Here is a 24,957-nt window from a genome sequence, read left to right as displayed (position 1 = left end):
AGGAAGTACCTGGCTCCCAGCTTCGGACTGGCACAGCGCGCCGGCCATAGCAGCCATTTGGGGGTGAACCAATGGAAGGCAGACCTTTCTCTCTGCCTCTCTCTCTCTCACTGTCCAACTCTGCTTGTCCCCCCCCCCGCAAAAAAAAAGTTCCCATAATCAAGATTTCTTCCATATCCATACTAAGCTCTTCTTTCTCTTCATGGAATGCACAAGGGCACAGACAAACAAGAAAAACAACTCACAACACTCAGAATTCAAACCAGGTTCCCACGCACTTACACACCAACCTGGCAAGTGTACTTTTCATCAGTTCAGTTATCCCTACTATTCAGGCAAGTGTCACATCTTAGTTATGAAAACGCGTTGTAATTGCCTGCTAAGGCAAGTGCTTTAGTGCCTATCTACTGCAGCAATGTACAAGGCACCTTTAACAAGTTAAAGTCTCTCTCTCTGGAACCAGTGCAAAGAGAGCGGATCCAGGGTGACAGGTGGTTCTGTTTCACAGATGTGCCAGGAACACAGGGTTCCTTCCGTCTTGTGGAACTGCCTGCTGTACGTGAGGGCACTGTTACAGCTCGCTCAATATGTATTCCAGCCTGGGGAAAGAATCTTAGTGAGGGGTGGACAATTTCCCTTCCAACATCATTTTCACTGTTGCTCTACCCACATAGACACAGAGCCGCACCAGCTGCATGTGGCCCTAACTTTTAGGACAAAAGGGTGGCCCACGATGATGCCAGGAGGTCCCTGGGACAGGGTGAGTGAGCAGGACCCAACCCAAGTTCATCTGGATTCCTTACGGAATGGGCGCTTCCTCTCCTGCTTGGCCTGTGGTGGTCCTGAATTAACTGTTGATTCTTTTTAATATCGAGGCTGTTTTCCTATGCTTATCTTACCAGCAGGGAAAGCCTAAGGTGAAAAAAATCCTTCCACCAAAATACATACCCAAATGCCCAGCAGCTGTCCCCAGGAGATAAAAAATGGCATCTGCCTTTTGTAAACTCTTGGCCTAAGTACACCTCTCTCTCTTTCTCCTCCAATGAAACTTCTGTCTTGAGCAGTAACATGTAACCCTGTAGGTAGGATGCATCCCTGGCACACTGTAGGCAGTTGATGAATTTCTGTCGCAGACAGATCAGACGGCTTGATAAACTGTTATCTGTTTTACTATTCTGTTGATGAATTAACAGAATGTGGATGGAGAGCCACTATTACTATAAATGTTCATTACAAAGACCTTTCATTGCAATAGGATTCCACCCATTCTACAAGAAGTCACTAATACACCTCTGTATCTTTTGGGTTTTTGTTTTTTATTTCCTTAGTCTATAACTGCTTATATAAGTTAACACTTATTGCAATTTGAGCCTATATGACCCAGACAGTCAGGGATGGGTTCATTTAAGATGCGGGAGTTAGTGTCTTGTGCAGTAGAAATGGACAAGTAATATTTTTCTGCAGCTCTCCTGCTGGATGCCACTAGGTAATCCCCACACTGCTCACTACAGACAAGAGAAGCAGCAGGGGTTAAAGAAACACCGTTTTTTTTTGTTTTTTTTTTTTTTTTAAGGTACTCCACAAGGGTACCTTAATTCCCACAGGACCAAGCACTTTCTCTAAAGTCCTCCAGACTCTCGCAGCCCTAGAAACAACCAAGATTAACAATAGAAAAGCCATGAAGACAAGGACTACTTATGACATTCTCAAAGTATAAACCACATTGCTCTGCAGCATATCTTTAAGAGCCTGGAAGATAAGCTGCAAAACTCTTAAGCGGAAATTTAAAACCTTATCGTTGTTCACTGGTTAGATATTTTTACCCAATAAAACATGGAATTCTCTCATTCTTGTACATTTCCCATTCTTCTCCACCTGCCAGTATCTCAGTTTTATAGACATTTCTGCTACTGCTTTAAACATCTTCTTCCATTTAAAGAATTCCCTTCCAAAGAGGCAGCAACTTTTTTTTTCTCCCTTTCCACTAGGAAAAAAATTTCCCACAGCTCTTTTATTAACTCCCACTGCAGAGAAACTGTCAAGATGGAATTGACATATCACACAAGTCCAGGGCTTTAAGTTCAATGGAATAAGGCACTTGCTCGTTAAAGATTTTATTCTCCTAGGTCTCTCTTCTCCCTCTCTATTTGACTTACTTCTTTCTATAAAGTTACTTTCTTTGCTGGAGCAAGAGCCTCCATTCAAATTATTCCCAATGTTCTTAGGTATATGCTTAAACACACAATACACACACACACACACACAGAGAGAGAGAGAGAGAGAGAGAGAAAGAAAAAAGGCCATCTTGCAAAAAAAATTGACAAGAACATGATCTTGATATCCAGTCCACCCTGGGTAGCCATAGCGAGCTGGATCTAAGACTCTTCAAAGACCAAAACCCTCCCATGGGTGTTTAAATCCCTTACATAAAACAGTATAAGTGCATATAACCTAGACACATGTCTAACACCACTTATACTACCTAAAAATATGTAAACTGTTATACTGTACTGTTTGGGAAATGACAAGGAAAAAATGTCTATACATGTTCAGTATAGATGCATTTTTCCCAAGTATTTTTTTTTTTTAGATTTATTTATTCATTTGAGAGGCAGAGTTACAGACACAGAGGGAGAGACAGAGAGAGAAGTCTTCCATCCACTGGTCCACTCCCAAAATGGCTGCAATGGCCAGAGTTGGGCCAATCTGAAGCCAAGAGGCAGAAGCTTCTTCCAGTCTCCCACATGAGTGCAGGGGCCCAAGCACTTGGGCCATCTTCCACTGCTTTCCCAGGCTATTAGCAGGGAGCTGGATCAGAAGTGGAGCAGTAGGACTCAAATCAGCACCCAGGTAGGATGCTGATGCCACAGGCAGAAGCTTAGCCTACTGTACCACGGCACCAGCCCCTTGCAAAATTTTGTATATGTGTTTGGTCAAATCCACAGATGCAAGACCCACAGAGAGAACCAACTGTCATCTGTGCAACCGTTGTATGCATCGGCTTTGCCGTGCCAAAGTGTCCAAACGTGATCAGATGCTATTCTGGATGTTTTTTGTGAGGGTGCTTTGAAATGAGCCTTACACTTATGGCCTCATCCAGTCAGTTGAAGGCCTGGGTAGAACAAAAACCTGGCCTTCCCAGAGCACAAAAGAACTCGCCAGCAGAGGGGCCTTGCACTTCATCGGCAGCATCAGCTCTTCCCGGTTCCACGGCAGACGGTCGAGAGACATGAACTGCAACTCTCTCCTGAGTCTCCGGCTTGTCAGCCGCTCTCATCAGCTTTAGGAGTTGCCAAGGCTCCACAATCACGAGAGTGTCCACATGCACACACCCCCATCCTACTCTTACTGCTCGTCCAAAGCTTCGGCAGTTAGCCAGACCACTGGCTCCAGAAGGTACAGCCTGGACTGGAACCCAGCTCCATCCTGCACAGTCTGGATGATATTCGAAAAGCCACCTAAGCTCCCTAGGTATGTTTTCTTGCCTATAAAATAAGCTTTTTAACAGTGTTCACCAGCTGGACATTAAGTGAAGTGAAGTAACCCACGCAAAAGTCTTTGTGCAGGGCGTGGCAGGGAGCTCACGGCTAAATATAGGAAGATGGTAGTACGGTGGTAGGAATAGGACAGTGAAGAGGGAAGAGGCAAACCCCAAATATTTCAGGGGCCCCAAGGCCAGCTGTAGGGATGGCTTCCCGTCTAAGGTAGCTGGAAAATCGAGCTTTAAAGGTACAGAAATTCATTCGATGAAATATTGGGAAAGCGCACTGCTGGCATAACAAACATCGTGTGCCAAGTTAACCTGTGAAATTTACTTGTGCCCTACAAGATCACTCGGAGAGGAGCGATGCTAGGGAAAGGCTGGTGGGCTGAGGGGCTCTTTTTTTTTTTTTTTTTTTTTCTTTTTGACAGGCAGAGTGGACTGTGAGAGAGAGACAGAGAGAAAGGTCTTCCTTTGCTGTTGGTTCACCCTCCAATGGCCGCCGCGGCGGCGCACTGCACTGATCCGATGGCAGGAGCCAGGTACTTCTCCTGGTCTCCCATGGGGTGCAGGGCCCAAGCACCTGGGCCATCCTCCACTGCACTCCCGGGCCACAGCAGAGAGCTGGCCTGGAAGAGGGGCAACCGGGACAGAATCTGGCGCCCCGACCAGGACTAGAACCTGGTGTGCCGGCGCCACAGGCGGTGGATTAGCCTAGTGAGCCGCGGCGCCGGCCCTGAGGGGCCTCTTCTAATCATTCCAGGGGGAAATGAAAAAACACCTGAACTCGCCAAAGAGGCAGAAAATCAGGCATGGGAGACCGCCCTGTGGTCCAGGCCGGGTGTAGTCAATGAGTCTGAAAGGTGAGTAAGGCCTGCACTTTATCTATATTTCTGTTCATTAGCAATCAGTGACACAACATGGGGTGGGGATGGCACTGAGGTTTGGCACACAGGAGCCGGGAACGTTTGGGTCACAGAGTCACAGAACCCGAGCCACAGGTGTCCACGTCGCCTCGACGGGAACAGAGGTTGTACCGATGGGGGAAGAGCCCTGGCTCCCACGCCAAGCCTTACTGTTCTGAGACGTTCAAACTGGCATTTCCTGAAAGAGGCTCCTCAAAAGTTACACACCATCTCAGTCATGCCTCTCTACGCACCCTAAAAGTCCTCAGCCCTGCTCTTCCCAAGGCTGACGAATGAGAGGGGGCTATAATGGAATATTATCCATAGAGGGGAAAAAATCACCGGTTTGGAATTTTATTTTAATAATTGGGCCTGGGCAGGGAACACTATGTGTTAACCTAGTCTGGGAATGTGGACTAGACTGTCCTCTGACAACAGAAACAGGAGAGGTAAAGTATTGTTGGGGAAGCAACAAGAATTTTTTATAGGACTTACCAGAGTCCCCAGCAAAGGTTGATTAGAGTTCCAGGTCAGATAATACACGGTCTACTCAAAACCAACAGAAAACAGAAGAAATCTTCTGGCAAGGTAATTTTAGGACCTACCTTTGCAACTTGCTTCCATTTCTGCACTCACAAGATACGCCTTCATAATTCTATCCTAACACTGCTTGCCTGTCATCTCAGCCCATCTCCTTTTCCAAAGTCCCTGCCCTGCCACCAGCAGTTACTGTTGCAAATATGACTCTAGGCACATACCTTTTCCACTCAAATAGCTGATATATTGCAGTAATAAACTCAGTTCTTACAATGTGGGTTAATCTTCGAAAGTTTAACATTACCCCAATCATAGTATCTGCTTCAACGGGAATGTTGTGGAAATTAATTAGCATTAATTAGTTCTGCATACATCAAATGTTACACCATAATACTGATAGCTGAGTAAAGCACTCACAGCCCCAAAGTTGGCTGTGACGTTGATCCTTGATCCCTAGTGTAATCCCAGTGAAGTCCCTGAACATGACAAACAGGAGTTTCCTTGGCTATTCCATAAGCAAAGATATCTGAGAAGTTGAACAGCTTGGGTTTTGTTTTTAAGAGAATGATGATCTAGTGCAAGTGATTGATTATAAGGAATATCCAAAGTTCCAGAATCATGATTCAAGGCCATAAATCAGATTGCTAATAAAAGAAAACTGTTCAGAGAGAGCAGAAACTACAGCATGCCTTGCTCCCCACAGTTTAGCAAAAGTCAAGCAGTCCCAGTGCCTGAACCAATAGCTGCATTTGGTTTCTAACCACCAGAAGTAATAAGACTAACTCACTCACTCAATCCATATACATCTTTCGTCTCAATAACTAGTAAACTTTGAAAGCCTCAGTCATTCAGATTTTGTCCCCTGTAATTCTTTAAGTATTTATTTATTGCATAGACAGAGACAAATAGAGCGCCCCCATCCACTAGTGCACTCCCCAAATGCTTACAATGGTGACCGCTGGGCCTGGCCCAAATCCAGCACCAGGAATGCATTCCAGGTCTCCCACAGGGAAGGCAGGAATCCGATTACCTGAGCCTTCACCACTGCCTCCCCAGGTCTGCATTGGCAGGAAGCTACAGTCAAGTGACCAGAGCCAGTGGACAAACCCAGGTATTCCCATATGGGATATGAACATCTTAACCACTCAGCTAAAAGCCTAATCCCTCTGTACTTCTGAAAACGAAGCAAGAATGCTACCATAGTACATCAGAAAATATTTCAATAAAAAATATGCAAAAGGGCTAGAATATTATAAAAGAATATGCCACTCCTGCAGGGCCAGTAATTCATTTTGAATGCTGGCTATAAATTCTGCCTGCTTTATTGCACAAACAGAATTCATCTGGATTACTGCATGTGGCAGTTCTTGAAAAAGTTAGCTGTAAACAGAGCTGGGACAAATTCCCTAAGTTTTCCTCTATCAATTGCAAAAGACCAAATTACATTAGTAAAAGCGAAGCCTTACTACTAACAATTATTTTTAAGCTTTGAAATGTAACAGATACTAACTTACAGTTTTCTTCCTGTTAACACTAACACCATATTAGATGAGATTTATAGTTGTTTAACAAAACAACAACGATTATGTCAGCCTGGGAAGCAGTAATTCATCAACATATGTGGAGAAACAATTCATACCAGATGAGTAAAGAGGAATAAATTTCCTACTCATTTTGTAACCATTATTCCTTCCACCAGGGGAAGATAGGATAATTTGAGACTTAAAAAAAAGGGGGGGGCCTGGTGTAATAAAACAGGACCTCACTAAGACATTCATTCTAACCGCAACCTAGAATTCACTTGCCCAATAATCGTAAGCTCTTGGCGTTTTTGTCAGCTTACCCAGCATTTCAATAACTCTAACCCAATACATTCTTAAGATTTAAAATCAGCCCCAAATAGCATGAATATAGACGCACGCCTCTCTCACAATTCTTATGTTTTTTGAGAGTACTTCCTTCGTGAATACAAAGGAAAAAAATATGTGTAGCGTCATTTTAGGATGATTTTTTCAATCAGTAATATAAACACAGTCAACTCCCCCCCAAAACCAGACAGGAACTTCAAATTGTTTGATGACATCAGAAGAAGTCAGATTATACAGGAGTAAAGAAAATCCAAAGTTTTGCAGTCTCCTTTCATCCCAGTCCTCTTTTCTGCACGCTGTTGAGATGCCGACAGAGGGCGGAGGGACCACGGTCAGTGACCGGTCCTTACATTGGGGCCACAGAAATGGCTCTCCTGTTGGGGCAGCAAGAAACAGAAGGAGCCTGGGCAAGAGACTGACTACATTTTCTCACTGCAATCACAAGGAACTCTCAAATTGAACTGATTTGTTCCAAGGGAATTTTAATAAATCAGTTTCAGAACCTCCTAACACATTTGCAGTAAGAGCAATACGGCTGTGAGGAATGGCTTGCCAGGTCAACTCACTGAGTCTACAGATATAAAAAATTACTGAGTAGTATGTGAACCATGCCTAAATATCCTGCCAATGCCATCTATCATAAAAAATACTTCTAATTCCAGACGTGATGACAGAAATCAGTTCAGGAAAGAAGGAAATCTTTCCTAGGAAATACAAAAAGGGGTTAGACACTGCCAGGAACCAACGTATTACTAATCCACATTCATGAATAAGGCAAGTCCTATTTCTGTGCCTACTGGGGAAAAAACAAAAAGAACCTAAGTCCAGTTAAATTTACCAAAGTCTACTTAAGCAGCAAAGATTCTAGAATCAGGCAACACTCTAGACTCAAGATGGCTTAGAATCCAGCCCCCATCTCATGAGCTAAATTTAATAGCCAGACAAACTGGAATCATATACAGAGGTTGTCTTAACGGTACAGGTCACCGTGCTCTTCTTTGGGTATAATGTGGCAGCCGTCTGCCTGGGATTGGCTGAGGCTTCAGCTGCTGTTATTGACTGAGGTTCGGTGGCTTGGCTGCAGGAGTATGCTCTTAAGTGAGGTTACAGCCTGCTTACACATTAAGCTAGGCTATTGTTCACTTAAGTATGCAGGCTGCTTTGGGTCAAGCTTTATTACCAATGTACAAGGCCAGTTTAGGCCAAATTTAATCAATTTAACATGCCTCAGGGAAGGCAGCTCTTCCTGTCAATCATCTCCTAATTACGTGAGAAGAACAAATGGGTCAGTTGCATTGTTGGGAAGAGAGGCTCCAGAAAAAGCATAGAAAAAAATAGTTATCCTTGCTGTTCTTCATGACAATGAAAACTGGGGTGTCAGCTCCTAGCTCAGAGTCCCACTCTTTCTACAGATGGAGTGCCTGTTTATGAACAAGGTAGTATGTGAGAAGTTATTCTGGTGAAGAAAACTGGGAAAAAATGAATTGTGAAAAAAAGTACACATGTTACTTGCTTGGATAATTACTGAATCTCAAAAATACCCCTTCAAGAACAACCTACAATTAGGCAGCATCACCTGAAATCCTCCCCTTTCAACATGTAAAGTCCTGGGCATGGTTATTAAATGACAGTCAGTGTCAAAGCCCATGTGCTATGTTCTACAAATGATATCCAGCTGCTTTTACTCTAGTTCCTATACACTCAAGACAATAACTCAACAGTGTCTCCCTCCCCAGGCTCCTTCATTCTCTTTTATGAACTATCTGCGGACTTCCTTCACTGCACTATAAATATCCCTGTGAGAAATGGGGTGATATTTTACTGGTACCCATCTGTAGCACCAAGCACATAGTCTCTCAAGGCAAAGTGCTCCATGAGTGTTTCATAAGCAAACAGCACCTTCAGGCTGCTCCACTATGTTAAGTATTAGGTAAAATCAGCCATCATCCAGTGATAAAGAAACATATTCCAGGCATGGGTAAAATTAACATGAGAAAAGGCAAATATATAACTGACAGATTTGGGCAGCCTACAAACAATGCACCATGGATTGTCCAAAAGTTAAATCCTTTGGGGAAATTCAAATTTTCTAACTATATGGATGCAGGAGAGGCAATGTGATAAAAGTAGGAATAGCACTGGATTTTAACAGGTTATAGTCCAAAGTCTGCAGCTCTGGTTAAATCACTTACCCTTGCCAAATCCTAGCTTCCATGCCAATAACAAAGCAGGGGTACTGTGGAGAGGCTCCACACAAACCATTTGTGAGGGCTGCCTCAATTATTTATACATGATTCTCATTAGCATCTGAAAGAAACTAGCCTTCTCTATAACATACATTTAATGAGTTCTGCCTATTTACTCAACACTCACATCAACTTAACCTGAATTCATTTTCCAATTGACTTACAAAGACAGTCCACTATTAAAATATAGCTATACCTTAATACTACAAAGATTCAAATTATGACCACAGGGACCAACAAGAAGCCGCTAGACAAACATCAGTCAATGACAAGCTCATGGAATGAAACTTAGTTGTCAGTTACATACAGGATGCTATAAGATTATGGACTGTGACTTGAGGGCCAGATCTTTCCACGTGCCAGTATTTGCAAGCCCAGAACCAAGGATGCTTTTACATTTTTAAATGGTTGGAAAAATCACTATCTCATGACACGAAAATCATATGAAATTCAAATTTTAGTGTCCATAAATAATACAGTTTGCTGGAACAGTCATGCTCATTCATTTACATATCACTTTGGGCTACTCTCATCTGACAACAGTGAACTGAGCAGATGCAAGAGAGACTACATAGCTCACAAAGCCTAAAGCATCTACTAACTGAACTTGGACAGAAAACATTCGCTAACTACTACTGTAGAGCTCCCATAAGACAAAGGCACCAAAGGGTGGGAAATAGAAGTTCAGGTAATGTTAGAAGGCATAAAATTAAGAAACACTTTAAAATAGGAATTGTCCTAGCACCATGGGGAAAATCATATACAGAAAGTGAAGCAAGCAAGGGAGGGAGAAAGAAAAGGCAGGGAAAGAGAAGAAGACAAACTAAGAAATTAACTGTTACTGCTTCAGAACATTTTATACAATACAACCAAGTGCTGGCTGAAATTAGAAGTGCATAGGTATTCAATACAGGTATGGGGACAAGAACTCAAATAACCAATCCTACAGCATCCCTAATAACAATAGGCAGTGAATATGGCACACCCTAGAGCAAAATTTCCTTGAAGTCTCACAATTTCCATAAAACTAGCAATATATATTCAACATTCACAAAAACACAAATTTTTAAACATGCCATTACATTAGCTCCAAAACATGAAATTCAATAAATTTTGCAAAAGGTAAAAGGTCAAATTATAACAGTTTATAGAAAGATACTAAAGAAGATATAAAATGTACTATGTTCATGGATTAGAAAACTCAATAGTATAAAGATGTAAATTTTCCCAAAAATGATCTAGTCAAGGTCCTTTCAATCCAAATCCCAACATGTCTGATTTGTAGAACTAGATGATCCAACCCAAAAATTTAAACGGTAGGCCAGTGTTGTGACACAGCAGGTTAAGCCACCACTTGCAAGGCCACCGTCATATACCAGAGTGCCAGTTCGACTCCCAGGTGTTCTGCTTTCAATTCAACTTCCTACTAATGTGCCTAGGAAAGTAAATGGTAGACAATTCAAGTACTTGGGGTCCTGCTATCCAGGATAAAGTTCCTGACTCCTAGCTTCAGCCTGGCCCAGACCTAGCTGTTGCAGCCATTTAGCAAGTGAACCAGTGGATGGAAGATCTCTCACTCTCTCTCTCTCTCTCTCTCCCCATCACTCTACCTTTCAAATAAAGAGATAATTTTTTCTGAAAAAAAAATTCATATGGAAGAAGAGTTTGCCAAGAATAGTCAAAATATCCTGAAAGAATACCAACTATAGGGAGCTCGCTACACAGCTAACAGCAGTGGTAATACTATAATAATTTTACAGGCCTTGCATTAGTAAAGGGAAGGGACAAACCAATGAAATGGAGAAAAAACAAACTCATCTGAACTTGGACTTGATTAATAGCTAGAGTTAGCACCACAAATCCGTGGGGAGAGAAGAGTCTTTTGGATAAATGGTGCTGAGACAACTGCTTATCCATATGGAGAAAAAAGAAATTAGTCTTCCACCACACATTCTGCACAGAAATCAATTCCAGCTGAACTAAGAACTTAACTGTAAAAGACACAGTGACAGAGCTGCTGGGTGACAGTAATGGAGAACACATTTATGCCATCCAGCTGCAGGAAACGGCTTCTCACTAGAAACAGAAGCATAAAAGATCGATCAATTCAGCTTAGTAAAATAATAATTTCTGTTCACCAAAAAATCCTTAGACAGCGAGACTACAAACCACAAATCCTAAGAAACAGGAGTTTCTGCTGTAATATCACATGTGTTTCTGAAAAGCTTCACGTTTTGCAAAATTGTGTATCGAAAATAACAAAACTAGGGTTTGGGGAAAGAATTCTCAAAGCTATGTAACAACAACAACAACAATAATAATAGTCCTTATATTAGAACATGTGAGAAAACATGCTGGGGGTGAGTGTTGGTCTCTCAGTTAAAACACCAGTTAAGATATCCCTGTCCCATTTCAGAGTGCCTGGGTTCAATTTTGGCTCCAGCTCCCTGTCAGTGCAGACCCTGGGAGGCAGTAGTGGTGACTTAAGTTTCTGCCGCCTACATGGGAGACCTGGATTGAGTTCCCAGCTCCCAGATTCAACTCTAGCCCAGCCCCAGCATTTGGGGAATGAACCAGAGGCAGGAGAGCTCGGTGTGTCTCTGTCTCTCTACCTCTCAAATAGATAGCTTAAACAAAAACTAAAGACATGTTATATACCTAACAAGCACCATAATATAGAAATTTTCTTTTAAAAAAAATTAAAAAGTTAAAGTAACATTACAGAGGAGACCTAGAAGAAGGGTTGGTAATGCTGCATGAAAGGAGACAAGACCGGGGCCATCGCTGTGGCACAGCCCTGGCCTGAAGCACCAGCATCCCATATGGGCTCTGGTTCTAGTCTCAGCTGCTCCTCTTCTGATCCAGCTCTCTGCTGTGGCCTGGGAAAGCAGCAGAAGATGGCCCAAGTCCTTGGGCCCCTGAACCCACATGGGAGACCCGGAAGAAGCTCCTGGCTCCTGGCTTTGTATCGGCGCCACTCTGGCTGTTGTGGCCATCTGGAGAGTGAACCAGCGGATGCAAGACCTCTCTCTGTCTCTACCTCTCTCTGTAACTCTGTCTTTCAAATAAATAAAATAAATCTTAAAAAAAAAAGAAAGGAGACAAGACCCAGGCCAGTGATGGAGGGGACAGTGACATAAGAATGTCCATGAGAATGTTGGCCCAACATTGCCAACAGGAAGAATGAGAGGTGGATGGACAACAGCCCTGGCTACCCCAGCGGTTCACTCGCTCCAGCTGTGTTAACACGTCATGTGATCCGCTGCTCTCAGGCGGTATAAGACGCTAGCATGCTGGGGAACCTGTAGCACAGCCCAGCCTACTGTCCACTTTTTTACATTGTGAGCCCATAAATGCCCTACCTACCAGAGCCCTGTGAACCCTTACACTATAGAAACTTGCCTTGTTAACTATCCAACTGTACATGTAACATACAATGAATGTAGGATAAACAAAGAACTCCTACAATTCATTAGGAAAAAGAAAAAAAAAATAGAAACAGGGCAAGGCACTTCAAAAAGCACCTCCCAGAAAAGGATATCCAAATGGATGTGACAGCTGATTTTATGCGTCAACACAACTGACCTTGCAGGTGTCCAGATACTTGGGCAAGCACAGTATATCTGTGAGCGTGTGTCTGACTGATGTGAACATCTGAATTGCTGACTCAGGAAAGCAGATGGCCCTCCCCAATGTAGCTGGGTCCCAACCAGTCACTTGAAGACCCCAACAGGACAAAAGGCTGATCTTCAAGAACTCCGCCCCACTGACTGTCGCTTCAGCTAGAATACCAGTCTTCATCTCTCTGGTGTAGGAACTTCAGAAAGATTTGTTGACTGACCAACACTAGGAACACACTCTATGCTTGGCCCTGGTCTTCACATTGACTCCTCAGGTCTCGTGCATCTCTGCTGGAGCCATACAAATGGTTTCCCATCACTGAAAAGTGAAGCTGGGTTTTCTCCAAGGTCTTTCTTTCCCATCTCTGGCTAATGGAGGAGAAGCCGTAACTTAAAGAGAATGCAAAAGCCACAGATGGAAGATGCCAGGGTGGGTCCATGAATGGGGGTGTGCAGCAAAGAGTGCCTGCCAATTCACCCTGGACTGTGACATGAGAAATAAATGAAAATCATAGCATCAAGCCATGGAGACTGCAGGCTTACTTGTTTCAGCAGCTACTAGGCACCGTCTATAGCACAGAGTTACCCTAGCTACTTATCCTACTGAACTTGTATATAGGAATACAAGTATACACCCTTATTCTCATGTTAAAATAACATTCATATGATATTTGTCCCTTTGGGACTGGCTTATTTCACTCAGCATAATATTTTCCAGATTCCTAACAGGGATCACTTTTCAGTTAAAATTTAAACCCCTAAGAATAATTGTGTGTTAATTACAGAGTTCAACCAATGGTACTAGAACAAAAAAAATACTAAAGTGGATAAAGTACTACATTGTACATCAACAGTCAGGACAAGAGCTGATCAAGTCACTGTTTCTCATAGTGTCTATTTCACTTCAACAGGTTTCCCCTTTGGTGTTCAGTTAGTTGTCACCAATTGGGGAGAACATATGATATTTGTCCCTTTGGGACTGGCTTAATTCACTCAGCATGATGTTTTCCAGATTCCTCCACCAAATGACTGGGTTTCATTGTTTTTGACTGCTATATAGTATTCTATAGAGTACATGTCCCATAATTTCTTTATCCAGTCTACTGTCAATGGGCATTTGGGTTGGTTCCAGGTCTTAGCTATTGTGAATTGAGCTGCAATAAACATTAATGTGCAGACAGCTTTTTTGTTTGCCAATTTCACTTCCTTTGGGTAAATTCCAAGGAGTGGTATGGCTGGGTTGTATGGTAGGGTTATATTCAGGTTTCTGAGGAATCTCCAGACTGACTTCCATAGTGGCTTAACCAGTCTGAATGTGAAATAAGCCAGTCCCAAAGGGACAAATACCATATGTTCTCCCTGACAACTAACCAAGCACCGAAAAGGAAACCTGTTAAAGTGAAATGAACACTATGAGAAACGGTGACTTGATCAGCCCTTGCCTTGACTGTTGATGAACAACTTAATACATTATCCCTCTTAGTATTTTTTTTGTTTGTTCTACTTAATACTTTTGGTTGAATTCTGTAATCAATACACAGTTATTCTTAAGTGTTGAAACTTAACTGAAAAGTGATCGCTGTTAAATATAAGAGTGGGAATAAGAGAGGGAAGAGATGTACAATTTGGGACATGCTCAAGCTGACTTGCCCCAAACGGTAGAGAGTTAGAAATATACCACGGGATTCTAATTCAATCCCATCAAGGTGGCATGTACGAATGCCATCTCACTAGTCCAAGTGATCAATTTCTGTTTACAATTGATCATAATGAAAGGACTAAGAGTCAAAGGGATCACATAAACAAGACTAGTGTCTGCAAATACTAACCGATAGAATCAAAAAGGGAGAGAACGCTCCAACATGGGAAGCGAGATACACAGCAGACTCAGAATGGCGGATGTCCTAAACCACACTCTGGCCTCAGAATCAGCTCTTAAGGCATGTGGATCCGGCTAAAAAGCCCATGAGAGTATTTCAGGCATGGAAAGCCAAGACACTCTGGCAAAAAAAAAAAAAAAAAAAAAAAAAACCACACACACAAAACCTAAATGAAAGATCTCCATGAGTGAGATCCCAATGGAAAGAACAGGTCATCAAAGAAGGAGGTACCTTTCTCTGAAGGGAGGAGAGAACTTCCACTTTGACTACGACCTTGTCTAAATATGATCAAAATCGGTGAACTCAAAAGGCTTCCATAGCCTTGGCAACTCATGACAAGAGCCTAGGGTGATTACTGATGCCATAAACAAGAGTGTCAATTTGTTAAGTCAACAACAGGAGTCGCTGTGCACTTACTCCTCAGGTAGGATCTCTGTCCTTAATGTGCTGTACATTGTGATTTAATGCTATAACTAGTACTCAAACAGTATTTTTCACTCTGTGTTTCTATGTGGGTGCAAACTGTCGAAACCTTTACTTAATATATGCTAAACTGATCTTCTGTATATAAAGAGAATTGAAAATGAATCTTGATGTGAATGGAAGGGGGGAGGGAGTGGGAAAGGGGAGGGTTGCGGGTGGGAGGGACGTTATTGGGGGGAAGCCATAGTAATCCATAAGCTGTACTTTGGAAATTTATATTCATTAAATAAAAGTTAAAAATAAAAAGAAAAAAAGAAAAAAGAAAAAAACTACAAAAATAATAATAATTCATTAAACATCCTACAGCCTTTTACATATATAATAATCATTTCAGAAAAAGTAGGAGACACATGTCTATAATAATGGAAAAACCAAAAACAATTCAACCAGGAAAATCAGTAAAGACCAAAAGACCTAAATACGCCCTTAGTAAGCCGGAAAATCGTCAGCAGTGTAGACCAAGATTTCCCAAGCTCAGCACTGCAGCATCTCAGGCCAGGTAATTCTTTGTTCTGGGGGAACTGCCCTGTATGTTGTAAAGGTTTAGCAGTATTCCCAGCCCCTACCTGCCCACACCAATAATAACTCCTCCAGTATGATACCAAACATTGTTCCAGATGTTGCCAAATGTAACCTTCAAGGAAAACTCCTCCTGGGTTGGAAAATACTGGTTTAGACAGAGCTCCTGATTAATAGTTTAAAACATTTATACCAACTTTAAAAAAAAAGATTTATTTATTTTAAAAACCAAAGTTAAAGAGAGAGACAGAATGAGAGAAATCTTGAGTTTGGTGGTTCATTTCCCCGATGGCAGCAAGAACCCAGGGCTGGGCCAGGCCAAAGCCAGGAGCTTCATCCAGGTCTCCCGAGTGGACGGCAGGGGCCTAAACACCTGGGCCACCTTCCACTGCTTTTCCCAGGCCATCAGCAGGGAAACAGACTGGAAGTAGAGCAGGAGCGACATGAACCTGCACCCATATGCGAAGTCAGCTTTGCAGGTAGCCAATTTACCTGCCATGCCACAACGCTGGCATGATATCTAGCTAAATATCACAGGTTTCCTTGATCCATGGAAAGGGTTCTCCAGTAAATAGACACCATGCTATCAAAGCCCGGGGGTTGAAATGCCCCAGCTGGAACAAGATGCAAAGACCAGGAGGCAGTGTAATGGCACAGCAGGTTAAGCTGCCACCTGCAATTCTGGCACCCATATGGGTGCCAGTTACTGTCCAGGCCACTCCACTTCGAATCCACCTCCCTGCTAATGCATCTGGGAAAACAGAGGTGGACAACTCCCAATGTTTGGGCACCTGCCACTCATGTGGGAGACCCAGATGCTGCTCCTGGCTCCTGGCTTCAGCCTGGCCCACTCCTAGTTGTTGTGGCCATTTGGGGAGTAAACCAGCAAATGGAAGATTGATCTCTTTTTCTCTCTCTTTTTTCTCTCTCTCTCTCTTTTGTCCCTCCTTCTCTCTTTCTCTGTAACTCTGCCTTTCAAATAAATAAATGCACAGACCAGTCCAATGGCAGGCACTGAGAACTCAATGCTGCAGGATGACTGCTCCCACACGGCCCCATCACACGCTCACAGTAAACGCAGTCCATTTTCAACACACTTCTCTTGCTGAGTTGAAGGAGGACATGATTGAGAAAGGAGGACTTTATTGATGTCCTAACTCCTCAAGCAAGGAAAGGCTTTGACAGTGACAGGTCATTTACAACATGTTATTTGATATGCCAAACATGTTAATAAGGCAATCCACTCTCAATCTGTTCTAATGAAGAAAAATAGCCACGAGAGTGGACCAAAGGAGTGGATAATGCAGGAATTGCTGACATTTGCCTCTGCCAAGATCTGATTTTTTTTCCTTCCTAAATGGAAATTCTTTAGAACTGCTTTTTACAAAGATCTTGACTGCACACTAGCTCTGGTAAGAGAAAAGTAGACTGACAAAGGCCAAGTGTGAGAAGGGCACTAAGCTGGCTTATAAAGTTTCCCCTAAAAATAAACAGCATTTAACTGTAAATTTTTTTAAGGATTTATTTATTCTTATTTGAGAGGCAGAGTTACAGATAGCAGGAGAGACAGAAAGAGAGGTCTTCCTTCCACTGGTTCATTCCCCAAATGGCCACAACAGAGCCAGGAGCTTCTTCCAGGTCCCCCAAATGAGTGCAGGGGCCCAAGCACTTGGGCCATCTTCCACTGCTTTCCCAGGCCATAACAGGGAGCTGGATTGGAAGTGGACAGCCGGGAATCGAAGTGGCACCCATATGGGATGCTGGCGCCTAACCTACTATACCACCGCGCCAGCCCCTTAACTCTAAATAAAAACAAACAGAAAAAAAAAAAAAAACTGGTACACAATCTGTGCAGCTGCATATAGGACAAATCTCCTCTGCCCAGTCTACCAAACACCTGAGTTACTTAGGATAGAGTTGCCCTCTTGGAACTTAACAGGCTTCATCTAGCGTTAAACATTTCCAGTGGCTATTTATGGCTGTTTATCTTTTATGATGACATCCAACTGGCTCCACTCTACTCTGGGATCTACCAGATATTTCCACGGATGGCAACTTGTTATTTTTTCTCTTTGTAAATTCACCCGCTAAGAATGTTAAGCGATTTTTTTTTTTTTTGAGAAGAGAATTTGGCTAATAAATTCCTCATATCATCCATCGTCACCCAAGAGTGACTAACCCACTTGAGTTTCTCCTGATTCACTCACAGCTCCACCAGCATGCACTCTGCTACACAGAGCAATAAATGATCTCCCGGCAGGCTGCTGTGATTCATCACTACCCTTCACTTAAAGTCAATATCCCACTCACATCATGTTGACAAAAAGAAAAATTTGGCACTAAGGAATGGCTTTGCTTTATCTAGGCTGGAGATATATAAATTACAATCAGATTATGTAGATAAAATACATGTGCTAAATTTATCTGCTGTAACTACACTTGTCACTGCACTTTTTAATGCCTCTTAAAAAAGGATTTATTTGAGCGCTGGAGTCAGCAGGCAGTTGAAGAGGGGCTAGCGCAACAACTCCTGGAAAGATCATTTGCAACTCACTCAAATTATTTCTTTTCTCTGTGTAAATCACTGGCTAAAATATTTTCATTTGCCTGACTCACAATGGTGTTTTCTTTCTTTTTTTTTTTTTTTTAGCCACTTAAAAATCTGGACTATGCTTAAAGCATAAGTCATAGGCAATGTACACTATTTCCCGCAGGTCACTGCACTGATAATGACACATGCAGGTGCTCAGGGGATCTCAGGCACAACGGCCACTTTCCAGAGCAGCCAGTCTACTCCTACAGAACAAGAGGGGCATTTGCTGAAGCCGGGAGGCTGCTAGCCACATTCTCACAAGATACACACAAGGGACATCAGGGCGGCACAGATTGGGAGGGACAGGAGTGCTGAAGCCAGAAGTGGAGCAGATTAACAGAGAAAAGACGACTGTTGAGAACCCAGGAATTCTGCCCTAGATCCCACACACCAGACAATGAGGCCAGAAAGTGCCTCAGTGTGTAAGCAACTTAGCGGTTTTAGTCGTACATCCTGATGTAAGAAGCCATCAATAATTAGCAAATCGGCAGCCTGGAACTGCTCTGAGATTTTTCTCTTCTGCTTAATGGCCTGTTGCATTTATAGGGTGAGCTTATTTATAAGGGGTGTGAGCATATCAAAACGGTATTTACTGAGCCTCCCAGAAGAGAAAGTTAGCTGGAGTTATTTTTTTCCCGGATGATTAATCCTCAAACCCTGAGACTGAGATTTTAATTACTTACCAGGTAAATGTACTTCATGACCTAATTCCAGAAGACAGAAGGTTTTTCGATAGCAGTGAAACTGGACGGACTTTCCTGAATTGGGGAATGTTTCCAAGTTTGGCTTTGTCAAAAGGTTGAACTGTCATGACATGAAGTCCTCCACCCACCTTTAGAGATGGAAGCTAAATGAAACACTGAATTTCATTCCCAAATATGACCTGAAGCCAGGCTGCCTAGGAAGATTGCCCTCATAGCAACCATACGCCACTTCCAAGCAAGGGGCTGAGCCCTGCTAAACCTGCACATCTTGTAAGTCAAGAAGAAAATGGAATTCTAGGGATCAGCGCTGTGGCATAGCAGGTAAAGCCTCTGCCTGCAGTGCCAGCATCCCATCTGGGTGCTGGTTCGAGTCCTGGCTGCTCCACTTCCGATCCAGCTCCCTGTTAATGGTCCTGGGAAAGCAGTGGAAGATGGCCCAAGTCCTTGGGCCCCTGCACTGTGTGGGAGACCCAGAAGAAGCTCCTGGCTCCTGGCTCCTGGCTTAAAGTTGGCCCAGCTCCGGCCATTGTAGCTATATGGGGAGTGAATTAGCAGATGGAAGATCTCTCTCTCTCTCTCTCTCTCTGTCCCGCTCTCTGTCTCCCTCCCTCTCTCTCTCTCTCTCTGCCTCTGTAACTCTGCCTTTTAAATAAATAAATGTTAAAAAAGAAATTATTATGGATTCAAATACATATATATCAGAGCATTTAGTAAAAGTCTGTAGAATCATCACCTATTAAGTCTCACTCTTATTTCCAAACTAGTTTTCATCTTTAACAGAATAAGAAAGACAAGTTCTTATATGAGGTAGATGAGATAGGGCTAATCCAAATATTAACATAGAGCAGCTTTCGTTGTTTTCCACTTTCTTAGTTGCAAAGGGGCTGAATTTCCTATTCATCAGATATAGAAAGATCCGCAACACACTACTAGCCCCAAGTCTGCTGTTGTGTTATTGCTCCACAATTGGAAACCCACAATAACGAGCCCCTGGGCAACTGTGCAAACCACGCAGGAGAGCCTTCTGAAGAAGGAACAAGCACTGCCTGTAAGATTTCTGCACAGTGATACAATCTCCACAGTTCACAGCTCAAGTACCCTTGAAGCAAGAGGCACCTGCATCATCCCAGCCTTTCTGTAGCTAGAGCTCTGTGAAACAGCAAGGGCATTCGATCTAAACGGGGCAGAAAGAATCAGATCCAATTTACCAAGAGTATCAAACACCATGATACGCTCTGAGGGTTAATACCATGAACCAATCTGGCTGGGCCATTATTCTAGGCATTTCTGGCTAAGATGAAGATTTCAGTCAAGAAACTAAGCATAGAGCAGACTGCCCTCCCTGGTGCAGGTGGACCCCAGCCCATCAGGCATAAGCCTGAATAGAACAAAAAGGCTGACACAACTCCAAGGAAAGGAGAATCCCTCTTACCCATCTGTCTTAATGCTGAGACAGGGGCTGCCACTGTGGTGCAGCAGGTTAAAGCCCCAGCCTGCAGCGCTGCCATCCTATATGGGTGCCAGTTCAAGTCCCAGCTGCTCCTCTTCCGATCCAGCTCTGTGCTATGGCCTGGGAAAGCATTAAAAGATGGCTCAACTCTGTGGGTCCCTGCACCCATGTGGGAGATCCGGAGGAAGCTCCTGGCTTCAGATCGGCACAGCTCTGGCTGCTGAGGTCATTTGGGGAGTATATATATATATATATATATATATACACATATAAAATATATGTAATATATTATATATATATATAATATATAAAAAAAGCTGAGACAGTAGCTTTCTGCCTACCTTCTGACTCAAACTGAAATACTGGCTCCCACTGGGTCTCCAGTCTGCCTGCCACCAGATTAAACTGTACCGGTCAGTAGCTCTTATGGTCCTTGGGCCTCTAGACTCAGCCAGCAATCAGGACTCAGCAGCCTCCATGATCACATAAGCCAATCCCTTATAATAAACCTCTTTAGGTAGCTCCATCCTGCTGGTTCTTTTTCTCTAAAGAACCCTGGCTAATACATACACCAAATAGCTTCAAACTGTTACTAATACAGACTGTTCAGGTCCAGGACACACACGAATCTTTCACTAGCTGTGTGACTTTTCTGATCCTCAGTTTCCTCATCTGTACAATGGTAATAACCACTGTCCCCATCTCGCAGGCTTGCAGCGAGGCGTAACATAGAACATTTAGAACCAAGCCTGACACATGCTAAGCCTATGTAAATACTGCTGCTAATTAGCAAGATGCGCAAGTATGGAGTACACACTTACAGACAATGGAGACAATTTAAGTCTACTCTCCTCTCTCCCCTCTCCCGCTACCCTGAGCTAGCTACTCCCCTTTGCCTGCCCTATCAAACCTTGTGCCCGTCTGTTAACAAATGGACAAGCAAGGTTATATCCATGTATGAACCAAACTGGCAGTGAGAATTGAACACATATCTCCTTTTAAGTAATTCTGTGGACAGTGAAATGTCTTTGTGCCAAGATTAACAAGGTACCAGGTGCTCAGGTGCTTACACAGCACATAATCCTTGCTTGTGAGGATGTTTTTGCTGTTCTTCCTGCGGTTGATCCCAGTGAACAGCTTCCATGGTCATTAATTCTCTAACATCAATTTCCCAAAACAATCCCCCTTCTAGCAATATTATGTTTCTAAGAGTTTATGGTCACACACTAGTTCCTCCTTCAGAGTGGAACAAATGACCTCCAAATTCAGTTACTAGTTCCAACAACAAATGCTCATTGGGTCACACAGTCTCTGAGGGTCAGAAATCCACGAGCAGCTTAACTGGCTGGTTCTGGGTCAGGGTCTCTAACCAGGCTGCAGAAAAGCTATCCGTCGGGGTTGCTATCCCCTCAAGGGGTGGAGAATGCACTTCATCAAGCCCATTCACACACCCCCTTGGCAACCCTTAAGTTCTTCATTGGCCTTGTCCCCAGCCATCTGGACCTCTTCATAGAGGTCACCAAGGGAACCCCCTCAATGGCACAAGAAGGCAGAGGGCTTCCCCCAGAGCCCTGGATTTAAGGAGGAAAAATGGACATCCCAAGACAGAAGCCATAGTCTTTACCTGTTTTTTTTTTTTTAAAGACTTATTTATTTTTTATTTGAAAGGCAGATCTACAAAGAGGCAGAAGCAGAGAGAGAGAGAGAGAGAGAGAGAGAGAGAGAGGTCTTCCATCTGCTGGTTCACTCCCCAAATGGCCGCAACGGCCAGAGCTGAACTGATCCAAAGCTGGGAGCCAGGAGCTTCTTCTGGGTCTCCCATCTGGGTGCAGGGGCCCAAGGGCTTAGACCATCTTCTACTGCTTTCCCAGGCCATAGCAGAGAGCTGGATCGGAAGTGGAGCAGACAGGAATCAAACTGGCATCCATATGGGATGCCAGCACTGCAAGCGGCAGCCTTACCTGCTATGCCACAGTGCCGGCCCAAGTCATAGCTGTGGGGGACTAAGAGGGAGGATGCTTAATCCCACTGTGGTGTTTAGAGATGGGAATCCATCAGATTGGGGAATCATTAGATCGGGTTAGGTCATTAGACTGGAGACCACACGATTGAGTTCTGCTGGCTTTATACAGACCTCACTATTGACAGAAAAGTGAGCTCCCCATCTTGTACCACCTGATACCCTGTGTCACCTGGGGACTCTGCCAGCAAGAACACGTCTCCAGAGGATGGACCAGTGGGGCTCACCTAAGCGTGCACCGTGAGCCTCCAGAACTGGGAGCCCAAATAAATCTCTTATGCTTGCAACATGAGGCTGCCCCGGTGTTTCGTGATAGCAACAAAGAGCCGACTAATACATGGAGCCACCACTTAAAAGAGGCAGAGTGTGTTCCTCAGTATCAGAGCCTTGAACATTAACTGGAGCCACGCAGGTCTGGATACTTATTTCAAAATCAAGGCTTCCATACATAGTAGCTCACGAACTCCATCCACTGTGTCTGCCTAGCATCCTTATTGGAGGGGAAAAAAACAGAATGACGAAGAAAATAACACAATGTGCACTAGTCTGCTAGGGCTCCCATGATAAAGTGCTGCAGATTGGACCACAGCTTAAACAACAGAAATCAGTGTCCTTGCAGCTCTGAAAGCTGGAAATGTTAAGACCACGGCGCTAGCAGAGTGGTGGCTCCTAAGAGCTCTTGGCTTGCACCAAGGCTGACTTATCCCAGCATCCTCTCGGGGTGGGTCATCCCTCTGCATGAGTCTATGGCAGATTCTCCACTTCTCCCAAGGACCCCAGGCAGATTGGATCAGAGCTCAACTTGAATTTAGTCACTGCTGCAAGGGCAGTGGTTCACATACTGTAGACTGCTGGGAGCACCCACACTATTCTGCACACGACACAACACCACATAGGGTTCCTTCTCCAGGGAAGTATTTGTTTTGTGCGTGTGCTGAGTGACAGTCAAAAAAGTCTAAATGCCACTAATTTACTAGATTAGCCACTCGTGGGATGTCCACATGAGATAACCCAGTTTCCATTTAAACAATCAAAGTGATTACAAACTTCTGGTTTTATACATCATGATCACTAAAAAGCCTTCCTTTTATCACCTCTGAATTTGTCTCCCAGTAACACCTGCTCATCCAGCAAGGTCCCAGCCTTGGAGAAAAAGAAAAAACTAGTTGTTATGGCCTCCCTGTTAATCATTTCCACTGTCCTATTATTACATCTCCATATTCTAATTTGTATGGTTCATTCTCTTTTTGTGTGTGTGTGGGAGGGTTTGTATGTTTTGTTCTTTGAGGTACCTTTGAGGCACTGAGCATGAAAAAGATTTAACCAAAGGATAAGCTTTAATTTGGTGCAAAAAAGTTTTGCAATCCAAGCATGTGAAGCAACTTCAAAAAAAAAAAAAAAAAACAACTCAAGGAAAAAGGCATATTATGAAGCAAAAAAAACTATGCATGGATTTCAAAACTACTTTTTGCTTCCAAATAATTTAATGGAATCTTTTAATTCTATTTTCCAAGTACCCTCATTAGTCTCACCTGATTCTCAAACTCTCCCTTTGAAAATCACAACTAAGAATCAGTATGTGATGATTATTATCATCATTATTATTATTCATTATTATCAGTATGTAGGTGATCCTGTGCCTGGCTGGGAGACTGCTTGCCTAGCCCATGCAGAGTTTAAGAGGGCATGGCACACCATACCTCCTGGGAAAGACCCTGGTTAGGGACTTAGCACACTGGGACCCACACATGACCTGACTGCTGGCAGGCGGCAGGAGCTCTAGGCACATTTCCCCCACCCCCACTTTCTGCTGAGGGGCCTTGTACAGCTCCCGGGTGTGTGGCCCAAACCCATAAGACCACCTGTAAGGCTACGTAGGCTACATGACCTTCAAGCTGATTGGAGAAGCATAGAGGCACCAGTATTGGCTTTACCTTATAGAATTAGCACTGCTACCTTTAGCTAGCTACTCCCCTTTGCCTGCCCTATAAAACCTTGTGCCTGTCTGTTAACAAATAGACATGTTCACTGAAACTGTCTCCAGTGCTTCTTGTCAAAGAACACCATCACCCCAGCATCCAGACAGTATGGGCCTCACAGGATGAGCCCACATTAACTATTTATATTTGGTGGATGGCCAGTTTAGCAAAGTCCTAACAACCCTTCAGGATGCTACTCATCAAAAAAGGTTAACAATTTCAAAACCAAAGAAGATGTGTATTTAGATGTGAAGGAATATTATATCCTGGAAGTTTTTTGACCTAAAAGTAGCCCCACAGTGTAGAAAGCACCAGAAGTAGTATTCACCCCAACTCCAGGACCTGGAAACACAAATTCCAGAACTACATGCTAGATCCAACCTAGGCTCTGACTGGGAGCATCAGGCAGTCTTGCAGCAGAGCTGTCAACATAGCAGACAAAGTGGACTGTTGAAACGAACGGGAGCTTGCCGGTGTAGTCACGAGTCCCCATCATTAGAAAATAACATAAAAATGTACCTATCAGCAATACTGTAATCTCACGGCCATATTTGTCAACAGAGGAGAATTTATAGGATCAGAGTCAGACTCCTCTGGAAAACTGCTTCAGAAAAGTACCAATTTAGGTACCAAAATGACATCGAATACTAGGTGTCCAATTCTATTAAATTC

General features: G+C 43.4%; 1 protein-coding gene across 16 annotated transcripts in view; it reads right to left on the bottom strand.

The window, feature by feature from the left end:
- Positions 1–24,957, bottom strand: part of SFMBT2 (Scm like with four mbt domains 2) — a 259,224-nt gene that overhangs the window by 135,559 nt on the left and 98,708 nt on the right. The gene's annotated exons all lie outside the window — the stretch shown is intronic.

Source organism: Oryctolagus cuniculus, chromosome 13 (assembly GCF_051225735.1).
Source record: "Oryctolagus cuniculus isolate XC-2025 breed Fujian yellow rabbit chromosome 13, ASM5122573v1, whole genome shotgun sequence".
NCBI classification, from domain to species: domain Eukaryota; kingdom Metazoa; phylum Chordata; class Mammalia; order Lagomorpha; family Leporidae; genus Oryctolagus; species Oryctolagus cuniculus.
This window is presented reverse-complemented; position numbering and strand designations above follow the sequence as displayed.